This window comes from Artibeus jamaicensis, unplaced genomic scaffold (assembly GCF_021234435.1).
Source record: "Artibeus jamaicensis isolate MK-2021 breed Jamaican fruit bat unplaced genomic scaffold, CSHL_Jam_final contig_864, whole genome shotgun sequence".
Lineage (NCBI taxonomy): Eukaryota > Metazoa > Chordata > Mammalia > Chiroptera > Phyllostomidae > Artibeus > Artibeus jamaicensis.
In genome coordinates this window covers 777303-793900 of record NW_026521992.1, presented here as the reverse complement: position 1 = coordinate 793900, position 16598 = coordinate 777303, and the positions used below count along the sequence as shown (strand labels likewise).

At 41.1% G+C, this 16598-nt stretch overlaps 1 pseudogene; it reads left to right on the top strand.

The window, feature by feature from the left end:
• The window catches only part of LOC119050936 (40S ribosomal protein SA-like), a 55324-nt pseudogene extending 39143 nt beyond the window's left edge, over positions 1 to 16181 (top strand).
• The last annotated feature ends 417 nt before the right edge of the window (positions 16182 to 16598 follow it).

Sequence of the window (16598 nt, the reverse complement as noted above, 5' to 3'; positions counted from 1 at the left end):
ATTAATTTGAATCCTGTTACTTTTCTGAATTCATTTATCAGTTCCAGTAGTTTCTTGGTAAAATCTCTGGGTTTCCAATCTACAGAATCATGCCATCTGTGAATAAAGACAGATTTACTACTTCCTTTCCAATTTGGATGGCTTTTATTTTTTCTTTATGTCTGATTGCTGTGGCTAGGACTTCCAGAACTATGTTGAATAAGAGAGGTGAAAGCAGACATCCCTGTCTTATTCACAATCTTAAGATGAACACTTGTAGTGTTTGCCCATTGAGTATGATGCTAGCAGTGGGTTTGTCATATATAGCCTTTATTACAGTGAGGTATGTTTCTTCTGCTCCCACTTTGCTGAGAGTTTTTATCATAAATGGGTGCTGGATTTTATCAAATGTTTCTTCTGCATCTAATGATATGATACAGGTGGTTTTCATTCCTCCATTTGTTTATGTGGTGAATCACATTTACTGATTTGAGAATGTTCTACCAACCTTGCATTCCCAGGATAAACCTCATTTGATCATGATGTATGATCTTTTTATGCATTGCTGTATTTGGTTTGCTGACCTTTTGTTGAGGATTTTAGCATCTTTGTTCATCAGGAATATTGGCCTGTAATTTTCTTTCTTTATAGTATCTTTATCTGGTTTTGGAATTAGGATAATGCTGGCCTCATAAAATAAGTTTGGGAGACTTCCCTTCCCTTAAATTCTATGAAAGAGTTAGAGGAGAGGGTTTAGGTTAGCTCTTCTCAGAATGTTTGGTAAAATTCACCTGTGAAGTCATCCAGTCCAGGGCTTTTATTTGTTGGGAGTTTTTGATTACTGCTTCAATTTCATTAGGTGTAATCTGTCTATTCAGATTCTCTGATTTTTCTTGGTTTATTTTTGGATAATTATATTTTCCACAGAATTTATCCATTTCGTGTAGGTTTTCAATTTGTTGGCATGTAGTTGTTCATAATGTTTTCTTACAATCCTTTGCATTTCCTTGGATTCAGTTGTTATTTCTCCTCTTTCATTTCCAATTTTATTTATTTGGGTCTTTGACTTTTTTCTTGATGAGTAAGGCTAAAGTTTTGTCAATCTTGTTTATTTTTTCAAAGAACCAACTCTTGTATTCATTGGTCTTTTGTATCATTTTTGGACACTATTTTATTTATTTTTGCTTTGATCTTTACTTCCTTCCATCTACTTACTTTGGGCTATTTTGTTGTTCTTTTTCAAGTTCTTTTAAATGTAAAATTAGATTATTTATTTGAACTTTTCCTTGTTTTTTTGAGATAGGCCTGTAATGCTATGAATTTCCCTTTTAGGATTGCTTTCCTAGTGTTCCATAAACTTTTGAATTGTTATGTCCTCATTTTCACTGTATGAAGGTATCTTTTGATTCTTCTTTGATCTCATTGCTGACCCATTTATTGTTCAATAACATGTGATTTAGCTTCCATGTTTTTGTGTGTTTTTCAATGTTCTTCTTGTGATTGATTTCCAGTTTCATAGCATTGTGGTCAGATAAGATGCTTGATATGATTTCAATCTTATTAAATTTACTGAGACTTGTTTTGTGTCCGAACATATGGCCTATCCTAGATAACGTTCTGCATACACTTGAAAAGTATGTCTATTATTCTGCTTTGGGGTGAAATGGTCTGAAGATATCAATTAAATCTTTTTGATTTAGTGTGTCGATTAAGGCAGCTATCTCCTTGTTGATTTTCTCCCTGGAAGATCTATCCATTGAAGTCAACGGGGTGTTAAAAATCTCTGACTATGGCTGTATTTCTGTTGATCTCTCCCTTTATGTCCGTCAGGATTTGCTTTACATATTTAGATGCTCCTATGTTGAGTGTGTGACATGTGTACCAGCCTGCAGTGCCCCTGGCATCATGGATGAGATATGAGACAAATTTACTCAGACTAACAAGTCCTATGGAGGAAAAGGGATGGCATGGCTACTCCCTCAAGTGGGGAGTGCCTCAGAACAGGTTGGCCACTCTCTCAAGGGGAGAGCACTCTGACACTTGCCTAGACAGGTTTTGGGTTTAATTTGCACAGGAATACAGGTACAGCGCATTAATCATTGTCAGGCAGTAAAGATCAAACAGTTGATAGTATACAAAGAACTATTGGGGCTTCTGAGTCAGGGTCTATCAGCTAAAAGGCTACAAAACTTTGGAAAACAAACTCATTTCCTGCTTGGGCCTTTATCATTTAACTAAGAGCATTCTTAGCAAAGCAGGCTTCACAGAATTTTACATATCCTTTCTCAGGCCTGATGACCTGGGGAGCTGGCCCTTTCGAGCACAGGGCTGCACCACCCTCAGTCATTGTTTCAGGCTTAAGTCAGGCAGAGGAGGCAGATAGCCAAGGAATTTTCAGAGACTTCTCTCGGACTCAGGGGAGTCAGGCTTTGTCAAAGCTGAGGGGTGAGGGTCCATCACCCCCTTTCTCCATAGCCCTCCAAGTCCTTCCTGGGGCCTCCATGTGATCATGCCTGTCTTAGGTGGTTCCCCCCTTGGGGAATCTTACCTGTCATTGGCTAACTGATGAAGCATTGGAGGCCAATTATGAAAAAGGAGCAGAAGTGGTGCTCCTGCCAAGGGGATAAGCTTTGTCTCCTTAGTGGCTTATGTTCTGAAGGTCACTCATTCAGCTTTAGCCATGGTGGGGTTACAGCTCCTGAAACCAGGCAGGGCAGTTCCCAACAGGTATGTAAATGTTTATGCAGTAATATTCTCTTGTTGGCTTGTTCCCTTTATCATTATGTAATGTTCTTCTTTGTCTTATACTATAGCCTTGGTTTGAAAGTGTATTTAGATATAAGTATCACTACCCCAGCTACTCCCCCACCCCCACCATTTTTGTGAAATATCTTTTTCCAACCCTTTACTTTTAGCCTGGGTATATCTTTTCATTTGAGACAGGTCTGTTGGAGCTAGCATATATATAGGTCTTGTTTTCTTATCCAATTCAGCTGCATATATCTTTCTGTTGGAGCACTTAAGTCATTTACGTTTAAGGTGATTATTGATAGATGTGTATGTAATATTTTATTGTTAGATTATTTTCCTCTGTTCTCCTTCTCTTCCTCCTCCAACAACAACAACTTTCTCTCCTCCTCCCCTCCTCCTCCTCCTCCTCCTCCTCCTCCTCCTCCTCCTCCTCCTCCTCCTCCTCCTCCTCCTCCTCCTCCTCCTCCTTCTTCTTCTTCTTCTTCTTCTTCTTCTTCTTCTTCTTCTTCTTCTTCTTCTTCTTCTTCTTCTTCTTCTTCTTCTCCACCTTCTTCTTCAAGCTCTTTAACATTTTTTGCAATAGTGGCTTAGCGTTAACAAATTCCTTTAGCTTTTTCTTGTCTGGGAGGCTCCTTATTTCTCCTTCAATTTTAAACAATAGCCTTGCTGGATAAAGTAGCCTTGGTTGTAGGTCCTTGCTTTTCATCACCTTGAATATTTCATGCTACCTGCTCCTGGTCTGACCTGTTTCTGTTGAGTAATCAGTCTAACTGATGCTCCCTTCTAGGTAAACTACCTTCTTTTTTATTGCAGCTTGTAGGTGCAGCTCTCCTTGTCTTTAAGCCTTGTTATTTGAATTTTGATGTAACTTGGTGTAGGCCTCTTTCAGTCCAAATTGTTTGGGACTTTCTGAGCTTCCTGGACTTATGTGTTTTTATTTCTTCACAAGACTAGAGAAGTTTTCAGTCATTATTTCTTTAAATAGGTTTTTCATCCCTTACTTTCTTCTCTTTCTGGTATTCCCATGATAGGGATGTTGTTACACTTCATGGTGTCCAAAATGTTTCTTAAGCTCTCTTCATTTTTTAACATTCTTTTTTCTCTTTGCTGATTTACTTGGGTGTTTTTTCTACATTATCTTCCAAATGATTGATGTGATCTGTGTCATCTAGCTTACTGTTTATCCCTTCTAGTGTCTTATTTATTTCAGATATTGCATTCTTTGTTTCTAACTCTTCCCTTTTTATGGTTAGTATGTCTTTTTTCATGCTGTTTAGTATCCTTATAACCATCACTGTAAACTCTCTATCTGATCAATTGTTTGACTCCATTTCATCTAGTTCTTCTTTTGGAGAATTCTCTTGTTCTTTTATGTGGGTCTGTTTCTTTGTCTTACCATTTGGGCTGCTTCTTTGTATGTTCCCTTTTAGCTGGTAAAGTAATGAGCCATTAGACCACAGGTGGCAAACACAAGGCCTTGGGGCGAATCCGGCCCTCCACCTGGTTTTATCTGGCCCCGCGTCTTGTTTCTATCCAGTAGCAGTGCTGACCTCTTGCTTAACTGTTAAGAAGTAGTTACATTTATACAGTCCTAAAATTACATTCAGCCCTTTGAAGGCAACCAGGAGGCTGATGTGGCCCCTGGTGAAAATGAGTTTGATGCCCCTGCATTAGACAGATCAGTTGTTAAAGTAATCAGTCTGTAATCAGCAGCCTGTCTTAAGTACCACAGGGTAGAGAAGACTAATTCCTGTGGGCGGGGCTCTAGCTTCCTCTCAGGCTGAGGCGGCTTGGAGATAAGTGCTCTGCCTGAGAAAGATGGCTCCTACACTATGAGAAATGACTCAGCACATGGATCCTGGTAGCTGTTCATTCAGTTCTCTCCCCAGAGCCACCAACTCCAGACTCTCCTCAAGCATCTCTACTCCACTCTGCCCTCTCTCTGTTGAAGCCCAGAGTAAGAGACTACAAATGACATTTTATGCCTTGGCCCTTTAAGGGCTCTCTGAATATCCAGCAGACCATGCTGCTTTTCACAGGTGGGTATTATCTGGGTTACTTCCTGTCTCTGGTTCTGTAGTCTGAAGAGCCCAGCTTGGGGTTTAGACACCACACTTCTCAGGTGAACACCAGAGCCTCGGAAATACCCACCTGCCACTTCAGCTGCTGCCCATGGGAACCCAGCCAGCCCTCTTGTGTCTCCACACTCCCTACCAGTCATGTTGTGATGAAGTGATTTTTTTCTGTCTGTCCATGGTTACAAGTCTTCTCTCCAGCTAGGTTCAGTTGGTTATTCAGGATGATTACTCTACAATTCAGTTTTAATTCCGGATTGGTCCTGGGAAGAGGTTGGTGTAGGTTCCACTTCTTCCTCCATTATCTCAGACCCTGATCTAGAATAATCTTTAAACTTTCTTAAAAACCAAAAGAAAATTAAAAACTAAACAGAGAAAACATCTTTTTTAAGCATATTTTATTCATTATACTATTACAGTTGTCCCATTTTTTTGTCCCTTTTATCCCCCTTCACCTTGCATCTCCCCTCCCTCCAGTCTTCCCACTCCCTTAGTTCATGTTGGTGGGTTGTGTTGGGAATCACTCTGCTCGATTTCAGAAGCTGTAACCCCCCATGGCTAAGGCTGAGTAAAAAGATTTTGGGACCATAAGCCACTAAGGAGACAAAGCTTATCTTCCTGGCAGGGGCAAATCCTCTGCCTCACTTACTTTACCCTGCTTGGCCCCTGGAGGATGGCTGGATAGTCAATGATGGGTAAGATTCCTCTAAGACAGGCATTGTCATGAAGGGGCCATCACTGAAGGACTTAGGAAACTATAGAAAAAGGGGTGATGGACCCTTACCCCTCAGCTTTGTCATAGCTGGAGTCCTCATTCTATCTGACAAAAGTTTCCTAATCTCTTGGATGCCTGCATCCCTCACCTGATTTAGGCCTGAAATAATGCCAGAGGGTAGTGCAGGCCTGCACTGGAATGGGCAGTTCCTGGCAGGGGTGGGAGTGGGGGTTGATCAGGCCTAAGATAGAATGCATAAACTCCTGTGAAACCTGCTTTGCTAAGAATACCCTCAATTTAAATGATAAGGGTCCCAGCATAAAATGAGTTTGTTTCCCAAAGTTTTATGGCCCTTTGACATCACTGGATATATCTGACCCTGACTCAGAATAAGCTCTCACAGTTCTTTGAATGTTATCTATTGTTTGATCATTACTGCCTGACAATGATTGATGAGCTTTAAGTATAAGCCCTGTATTCCTATGCAAAGTAAACTGGATAAAAGCCCATTGAGAAACAGACTCAAGGCCTTTCTCCTCTGAGACACTGGTCAGTCTTTTGTCCCCAAGCAAATTATATCTTGGTAGACTTATTCTGATCCACAATGGCCAGAGGAGCTTTCCTGGATGAAGCTCTCCCACAGGGTCATACATATAAGTTTTTTGGCTTCTACATTTCTTATACTGTGCTTAACTTCCCCATCTATTTTGTACCTACCATTTATGCTTCTTATTCCCTGAAGCTTTTTTTCCCTCATTCAACTCCCTGCCTCTCTCCACCAATAACCTTCCATGTGATCTCCATTTCTGTGATTCTCTTCTTGTTCTAGTTGTTTGCTTAGTTTGTTTCTGTTTTTATTTTTTAGGTTCAGTTGTTGATAGTTGTGAGTTTGTTGTCATTTTACTGTTCATAGTTTTGATCATCTTCTTTTTCTTCAATAAGTCCCTTTAACATTTCATATAATAAGGGCTTGGTGATGATAAACTCCTTTAACTTGACCTTATCAGGGAAGCACTTTATCTGTCCTTCCATTCTGATGATAGCTTTGCTGGATAGAGTAATCTGGGATGTAGGTTCTTGCCTTTCCTGACTTCAAATACTTCTTTCCAGCCCCTTTTTGCCTGTAAGGTTCCTTTTGGTAGGTAGGCTGATGGGAACTCCTTTGTAGGTAACTCTCTTCTTTTCTCTTGCTGCTTTTAACATTCTCTCCTTAGCTTTAATCTTGAGTAATTGAATTTTGATGTGCCTTGGTGTGCTCCTCCTTGGATCTAACAACTTTGGGATTCTCTGAGCTTCCTGCACTTGCATGTCTATTTTCTTTACCAGATTGGGGAAGTTTTTCTTTATTATTTTTTTCAAATAAGTTTTCAATTTCTTGCTCTTTCTCTTCTCCTTCTGGTACCTCAATAAGTTGGACATTGAAGAGTTTAATGTTGCCCCAGATGTTCCTAAGCCTTTCCTCATTTTTTTTTTTGAATTATTGTTTCTTCATTCTGTTCTGGTTGAATGTTTATTTCTTCCTTCTATTCCAAATCCATTGATTTCAGTCCTGGTTTCCTTCCCTTCACTCTTGGCTCCCTCTATATTTTTCTTTATTTCACTTTGCATAGGCTTCATATCTTCCTCTATTTTGTATCCATATTCAATCATTTCTGTGAGCAGCCTGATTACCAGTGTTTTGAACTCAGCATCAGATAGGTTGGCTATCTTTTTATCGCTTTGTTCTTTTTCTGTAGTTTTGATTTGTTCTTTCATTTGGGCCATATTTCTTTGTCTCGGTGCTCCTATTATGTTATAAGGGGTGGAACCTTATATATTCACCAGGGCAGGGCAACCCAGATCACTCTGTTGTGGCACTGTATGTGGGGAGGGGTCTGAGAGGGAACCATGCTTCTTGCTTGGCTCTCACTCTGCTTTCAGACACTTCCCCTGCTACCCACAAGCAAACTGAGCCCTTCTGGTACCTATTCTAGGGTGGGTGGGCTTGTATACATTGTAGGACCCTGTGGGTTTCTCCAATGGACTCTTCTGTGAGGCTAGGAGTTACTCCCACTGCCAACCCCCACAGGATTTACAGCCAGAGGTTCTGAGGCTTTATTTCCCCACCCTGGAGCCCTGGGTTTTGTGGTCTGTCTTGTTTCTCAGTTGTTGTGTGTGGTTTATCCGCTTGCAGATGTAGGACCACGTGGTCCCCCAAACACTGCCTCACCTGCCCAGTCCACCAGGCACCACCTTGCTGTATGTCCTCTCCACCCCAGATATCCGTCTCTGCCCTTCCTACCAGTTTGGATAAATGTTTCTTCTTTAATTCCTTGGTTGTCAGACTTCCATAAAGTTTGCTTTATTGAAAGTTCTTTTTTTTAAAATTTGTTTTAATTGACTGGTGTCCTTCTTTTGATTGTGTGATGAAGCAGAGCATATCTACCTATGCCTCCATCTTGATCAGAAATCAAAAAACATATCTCAATATACAAAGAAATATAGTACCTTCAACATAATGGGCTAATTTCAACATAAAACACTCTGAAGTCCTTGAGATCAAACACAGACTTCTAGCATCCAGAACAAAAATTAAGACATCCTTGTTCTTGGATAGGACTACTCAGCAAGATAAAGATGTCAGTTATTTATATTTTAATTTATAAATTTAATACAATATTAATAAAAATACCAACAAACTTTTAAAATGCAGACAAGTTGGTACTAAAATTTATATGGAAAAATAAGGAGGTAGATGTAGCAAGAACATTTTTTTAAATAAAGAGAATTAACCATATCAGACATTAAGACATGCTGTAAAATTTCTCTAATTAGAGCTATTACACTGGTATATAAATAAACAAAAAAATGCCGTAGAGTAGATGAGAAAGATCAGAAGTAGACCCAATGACATATGAAATTTTAGTATGTGATAAAGGCAACATTTTAAATCACTGGAGCAAAAATGGACTTCTTAGTAAGTAGTGGTTAACCATTTGGGAAAAGATAAAAACCAGATCCACATCCACACCATACAAAAAAAGAATCTGTGTTGGGGGCCCAACTGTAAAAATATTAAACCACACAACAATGATAAGGAAACCTATGTAGATGAGTTTCTCAATAAGCTATAACCTGGGTATAGGGACAAGCTGTCTGTTACTCAAAATCTAAATGAAATAAAAGACTAATAAATTTGACTACATAAAAAATAATTTTGCATATAAAAAGAAGATGGAGTTCTGGGAGAAAATATTTGCAATAAATATGAGTAACACACATATAAATATATAAACATATAAAAATAAAAATATATAAAATGTACAAAAATGTTTCTTGAACATATGAAAAAAGTTCAATATCAGTCTTAATAAGAGGAAGGCAAAGTGAAACTAAAATATACCGTTTCTCTCCTATAAGACTGGCAAGTTAAAAAGTGTATGCTGTGATCTGAATGTGTTTCTCCAAAAGTCACATGTTGAAACCTAACTTTCAAGGTGATAATCTTGGTGGGGAGAAGGATTGCTTTGGAACATGATTAAGTCAAGAGAACAGCACTCTTGGGTGGGATTAGTGCCTTTATAAAAAAGACCCAAGAGACTCAAATAAATAACATCAGAAATGAAATAAGAGAAGTAACAACCTTAACACCAAAAAAAAAAATGCAAAGGATTTTAAGAAAATATTATGAACAACTATATGCCAGCAGATTAGACAATCCTGATGAAATGTATAAATTCCTAGAAACATACAATCTTCTAAAACTAAATCAGGAAGAGTCAGATAATTTGAATAGACAGATTATACCTAGTGAAACTGAAGCAGTAATCAGAAAAACTCCCAACAAACAAAAGCACTGGACCTATTGGCTCTAGAGGTAAATTTTACCAAATGTTCGAAGGACTAATAATGCCTGTCCTTCTCAAAACTTTCCAAAAACTTCAAGAGGAGGGAGGACTCTTAAGCTCATTTTATGAGACTAGCATTATCATAATTCCAAAACCAGACACTACAAAGAAATAAAATTATGGGCCGATATCCCTGATGGGATATAGGGTTCATCCCTGATGAACATAGGTGCTAAAATTCTCAAATGAATATTAGCAAACTGAATCCATCATCATATTTAAAAAATCATACACCTTGATCAAATGAGATTTATTCCTGGGATGCAGGGTGAGTACAATATCTGCAAATCAATAAATGTGGTATAACACATAAAAATGAAAGATAAAAATTACATGATCATATCAATAGGTGCAGAAAAAGCATTTGATAAAATCCAGCACCAATTTGTGATAAAAAGTTTGAATAAAGTGAGAACATACTTCAATGTAAAAAAGGCTGCACATGACAAACTCACCGGTAACATCATACTCAATAGGCAAAAACTACAAGTGTTCTACTTCAGGGGGGAATAAAACAGAGATTTCCACTTTTACCACTCTTACTCAACATAGTACTACTGGAAGTCTTAGCCACAGCAATCAGACAAGAAGGAGAAATAAAGGCATCCAAATTGGAAAGGAAGAAGCAAAACTGTCTTATTTATAGATGACATGATACTCTGTGGAGAACCCTAAGTATTCCACCAAAAAACTACTAGAACTGATAAATAAATTCGGTAAAATAAGAGGATATAAAATACATATCCAAAAATTAGTTGCACTTTCATACACCAATTATGAACTATCAGAAAAGGAAATTAAGAAAACAATTTCATTCATAATTACTTCAAAAAGGATAAAGTACGTAGGATAAATTTAACCAAAAAAGTAAAAAACCTGTGCTAGGAAAATTATAAGAAACAGAAGAAAGAAATTGAAAAAGATACAAGTAAATGGAACCATATACCATGTTTATGGTTCAGAAGAATTAACATCATTAAAATATTCATACTACCCAAAGCAATCTACAGATTCAATACAATTCCTATCAATATACCAATGGCATATTTCACAGAAGTAGAGCAAATATTCCAAAAATCTATGTGGAACCACAAAAGACCCCAAGAAACAAAAACAAAGTTGGGAAATAAGAACAAAGTTGGAGAAATCATGCTACTTGATATCATACTATACTGCAAGGCTATAGTAATCAAAACAGCATGGTACTGGCATAAAAACAGACATACAGATCAATGGAACAGAATAGAGAGCTCAGAAATAAACACACTTCATAATCAATTAATATTGACAAACGAGGGAAAAACATACAATGGGATAAAGACTGTTTACTCAATAATTGGTATTTGGGAAATTGGATAGATAAGTGCAAAAAAATAAAGCTTGACTATTTTCTTATACCACACACAAGAATAAACTCAAAATAAATTAAAGAATTAAATGCTAGACTAGAAGACATAAAAATCCTAGAAAACATGGGCAGCAAATTTTCAGACATTTTTCTTAGCAGTATTTTTTTCTGATATATCTTTATGCATAAGGGAAACAAAAGTAAAAATAAACAAATGGGACTACATCAAACTAAAACATTTTTTTACAGCAAAGGAAACCATCAACAAAGTAAAAAGACTAGCCACTGAATGGCAGACGATATTCGTCAATATATCTGATAAGGGGTTAATATCCAGAATTTATAAAGAATGTATAGAACTCAACACCACAAAAAAAATTCCCAAACAACCCAATTAAAAATGGACAAAGGACCTGATAGACATTTTCCCAAAGAGGACATACAGGTGGCCAATAGACATATCAAAATATGCTCAATGTCACTAATCATTAGAGAAATGCAAATTAAAACCACAATGAGGTATCACCTCACACCTGTCAGAATGGCTACTATTAATAAATCAACAAACAAGTGCTGGCAAGGATTTGGGGAAAGGGGAACCCTAGTGCATTGTCAGTGTGAATGCAGACTGGTGCAGCCCCTGTGGAAAGCAGTATGGAGTTAAATTAAAAAATTAAAAACAGAACTGCCTTATAACCCAGCAATTCTATGTTGAGGACTGCTCTGCCTGGTTTCAGGAGTTGTAACTGCCCCCCATGGATAAGGCTGAGTGAGCAACCTCTGGACTGTGAGCCACTAAGGAGACAAAGCTTGTCTCTGGCAGCAGCACTGCTTCTGCTTCATCCCCTGCCCCCAACGCTTGGTCAGTTAGTCAGAGATGAGTAAGACCCCTCAAAGGAGGGACAGCCTAAGCCAGACACAATCACTTGGGAGGCCATCATGGAAGGACTCAGGAGGCTGCAACAAAGAGGGAGTGATGGACCCTCACCGCTCCCCTTCCCCCTGGGCTATTCTGACATAGCCTGAGTCCCCATTTCCCTCTGGGAGAAGCACTTCCTGGCTCTAATCCACTCAAGCCTGAAAACCTATGACTGGGAAGGTGGTGCAGCCCTTTGCCAGCTAGCGCGGATCCAAGGTGATTAGGCATAAGAAAGAATTTGTGAAGTCCTGTGAAGCCTGCTTTGCTAAGAGTGCTTTCATTCATATGTTAAGGGTCCGAACAGAAAATGAGTATGTCTCCCAAAGTTTCTGCAACCCCCTTTCCTGACAGACACCGACTCAGACTAAACCCTCGGATTTCTTTGAAATCTTATCTACTGTTTGATCTTTGCTGCCTGACATTGATTGGCGAGCTTTACCTGTATTCCTGTGTATTACAACCTAATAAAAGCCGATGAAGAAGAGGTACTTGGTCTTTCTCCTCTGAGAGACTGACCACCTCTCCTCCCCAAGAAGATCATGTCTTGGTAGTTTCATTTTCATCCGTGGTGCACAGGGGGACTTGCTGGCAAAGTTGCCTCCACAATTCTACCTCTGGGAATTTATCTGAATAAACCCAAAACACTAATTTGAAAGAACGTAAGTACCCGTATATTCATTGCAGTGTTAGTTACAATCACCAACATATGGAAGCAGTCCAAGTCTCCATTAGTGGATGAGTGGATAAAACAGGTATGCACATTTATATAATGGAATACTGCTTGGCTATAAATAAACAAGAAAATGTCACCCTTTTCAACATTCTGGATGGACCTGGAAAGCATTATGCTAAGTGAAATAAGCCAGTCAGAGAAAGACAAATACTGTATGATTTCACTCATATGTGGAATCTAATGAAAAAACTGAACTAGCAAGCACAATACAGACTCATAGATGGGGAGCAGGCGGACAGTGCTGGGGGCAATGTTGGGGAGTGGATGGATGGAACAAAATAAGAGAAAGAAAGCATGGACAATAGTATGGTAATTGTGGGGAGGAGTGGGGTGGGTGGAGTGGGCTGATGGAGAAAAATCAAATAAACAAATAAATATTTAGAAAATGGCCTAAGAGAGCTCCCTCCCCTTCAACCCTATAAAGATATGCCAAGAAATCTGCAATCTGAAATAGCCTCACCTAGCCAGGCTGGTACCCTGGTCTCAGACATCCTCCAGAACGGTGAGAAATCAATTTCTGTTGTCTATAAGCCACCCAGTCTATGGCGTTTTGTTATAACCCTCCAAGTGGACTAAACAGGGTAATGACACATTCCATTGGTAAGACCATGGGGCTGAAGGATTTGCTTCCTTTGTTCATGTGGTTGTCAGCAGGCTTCTGTTCTGAGAAGCTACTAGACTAAGGTATATGAGACTTCTTTATTCTATTGTTACAACTTTCCAGGAAGTGTGAAATTGTATCAAAACTTTTTTTTAATAAAAAAATCATTACAGAATTACACAAAATCTACCAAAATACCGGGGAGAGAAAGTCTTTGATTCCCATTGATAAGCAGAGCAGCCACAGGGCCTTCGTGTGTATCAGCGCCCCGCTGGCTCACTACATGGTTTTCCTACACCATGTTAAGATATTGAACACAGGCTGATTTCAGGAAAGCTAGGGATCTCAGACTGTGAGGCGTGATTATTCCCTTTGCTTTGCAGATGAAGACATGGAGGGGGTTTGCTGCTGTCCTAGCAACATAGGAGCAATAGCTCCCTGAGATATTGACAAACTGGCTGACACCACTGGGGTGGGAGGAGAGGTCGGCACAAGGCTGATGGGCACCGCTTTCACCACCTCCCCAGGAAGAAGCTCCCCTTCCGTGTCTTCCCCTACCCAGACCTGCCCACTCTCAGTTTTACTGACATTTACGGCTCGAGGGGTTATAATATAAGGTTTATCCTTTCCTGTCCTGTGCTGGTCTCACCTTTTATTGGCCTAATTCTAATGTGTAGCGTGAGGTCAAGGCTATCAGATGCATAACTTTCCTGAATGAAAAAAACGAATGATTACAGTTGTTTTGTGGAGTCATTTGACAGCACTGCCATACTGTTAGGGAGCACGCACAAATTTCTAATATCAGCAGTGATGGTCAGTATTCATGCATTCAGTTACCACTTGCTCTGAAGTTTCTCTCCTGCTCCCATGATATTTTAATCATCTTCTTCATATTTTCTTCTTTCTCCCTGAACTCTCTGCACAACAGAGGTGAAAAAAGAGTTGTTTACATCCATTTACCAAGAACTAGCACAAAGTGCAATGAATTTGTTTGGATTAATCTCTTGCAAATATAACAGGCATTTTTTATATTCAGAGTCTGGACTTTTCTCAGCTACTTCCTCATCCTCCCACTGCTCCCCACAGGGAACTTCGCAGGTGCTGGGAAAGAGCCGAATCTTAAAGCTGCCTGGCCTGAGGGCAGCCTGAGACGGGAATGCTCCTGTACTAAGACAATCATTATGGAAAATAAGCCAGGGAAACCAAAGCACCATATTCCCCATATTTAGAGAGCTGGTTCTGACATTTTTTCCAGCTTGCCAAGATGGTGTTTGGAGAATGTTCTGGTAAAATGTTCATGAGTCGCATGGTCTCTGGAGTGGACTACCAGGGTTCAAATATCAGTTTGCTGGGGAACTTGGAAACTTATACAGCTTTATCTGCAAGTAGGGCTAATTACATCTAGTAGGGTTACCTACTACCCTAGTAGGGCTAGGGTAAGTAGGTAAATAGGGCTACTCACATCTGACTCAGAATGGTGGTGAGGATTAACTGAAGTAATGAATTCAGACAGCTCAGGCCCAGAGCGAAAAGCACATAAGGCAGCCAGCCTCTCCTCACGTGAAGTGTGTTTGGACCAGGCCCAGCCCACCACATGGGGAGCTGTCCAGGAGCCTCCCCGCTGTGCTCCCTTTTTTAATCCATCCTTTGCAGGGCGAGAGCACCAGACCAAGCCAGGATAGTGAGGGTCTTTGTGGCCTTGAGGGTGCCCTTGTTGGAAGAGATGTTAGCCACCCAAGGGAGCTGCTGCCTGAACTGATGGCCTCCAGACACCTGTGCTTGGGAAAAGTAGAGACCTCGTGCATCCCCTCCTGCTTCTGTGGGGAGAGTGAGCCATCACTCCCAGGTTAGTCCCCTGCCAGGTGAGGTCAGCAGAATTCTAAAAAGTCCCCCCCAGGATTCCCATCCATGATTGACCAACTGAACACTAATCTAGACATGGCTCCTAGTGAAGCTTTGCAGTTGTAATTAAATCAGCTGACTTTAAAACAGGAAGGTTATCCAGGATTTTCACTGGGTCCCATGTGATCACTTGGGCCCCTAAAAGCAGAAAATTTCTCTGGTTGGAGTCCATGAGACATGGCAAAACAGGGCAGGGGGAGAGATGAGGTGGGTGGGAGGTCAATGAGATTCCAAGCTTTCAAGAAACTCATTTGCTACTGCTGGCTTGAAAGGGGTCAGGCACCAGGGAATGTGGTGGCCTCTAGAATCTGAGCATCACCTCTGGCTGCAAGCAAGGAAATGTCCCCTGCCAGCAAGAAAACAGTCCTACATTACATAGAATTGAGTTCTGTCAACAGACTAAATGACCTTGGAAGCGTGTCGTCCTCTAGCCCCTCTAGGAAAGGATCCCTGCCAGCCAACACCTTGACTTTGGCCTTCTGAGAGCATTGGGGCACCTACACCATGCCTGGCATGTGGTAGACACTCAAAGGTCATCCTGAAACGACCTCACAGCCAGTCCAACCCAATTTATCTCTACTGTAGGCGGGGAGCCCAGTTCTGGAGCTGGAGCTGGAGCTGGGTGGGTACACCCAGCTCAGCCAAGTGGGAGAATGACCACATGAGGTGTTGCTCACTGAAGGACTCAGTGAGGCCCCTGCTCCAGTCCCACATTCTGTGCCTACCTTCTATTCCACCCATAGCCCCACCGTGAATGTATAAGCCAGACCAAAGTTCGACCAGCCCTTTAGGAAGTAACAGCTCTGGGATTGAGTGTCCAGGTAAGATCACCAGAAAAGATGAAACAAAGGGAAGGAAAGTCAGTGAAGAACAGCTGTCAATGTCAGAAATGACAACAGGGAAAGAGTGAGAAGTAACAGAATGAGAGGCGATGAGGCGACAAGGAAGGGAGAGATGGGAGACCCGACGGGCGGCCAAGGCAGCCAGTGCTGTGCGGCGGGGGTGGGGGTGGGGGTGGGGGTGGGGGCAGGGAGGACAGTGGAAGTCCGGAGCCCACACGTGGGGCCGTATGCTTCCTCTCATTAGGAGCTGCCGTCAGACCCAGTTCTGTCCTGGGGGAGGGGCCTAGTCTGTTCATTTTTCTTTGTTTCCTAGCTGGCAATGGTGGCTTCAGGGAGAACTTGTTGGCCGTGGGCTCTGCCGCCCCAGGGAGTGAGGGCGTCCGCCTGTGCCTGCTCTCGGGGAACCTGAAGCTCCGCCTTCCCTACTGAGCAACATTCGGGAGGAGAAGGCTGGACACAGGCTCTGGCCTCGTTCCTGGCACTTGGGACCATGCATGAAGAAGTATTTTCCTTGCTTCTTCCTTTCTTTTGCCATTGAGATTATAATAATAAGAAGAGCAGACGTGTAATGCCAGCCAAGGTTCCAAACTTGCTACACATGTTAGTACATTTAACCCTCTGCACAACCCTGTGAGGCAGCATGAAGTTAACCCTCTTCTGTGGAGGGGAAATGGAGGCCCAGCGAGATGAAGCAACCGGTTAAGGTCACTCAGAAAGGGGCAGAGCTGGACTCCAAGCCGGCCGCGGCCCCCGTGCCCAGCCTGCCTGGCACTCTCTACCTGGAGGCGTGGCACCTTCGGCTTGGTTATTGTTGTTCTGTTTACATTGTGTTAGCAGCTCATTTAT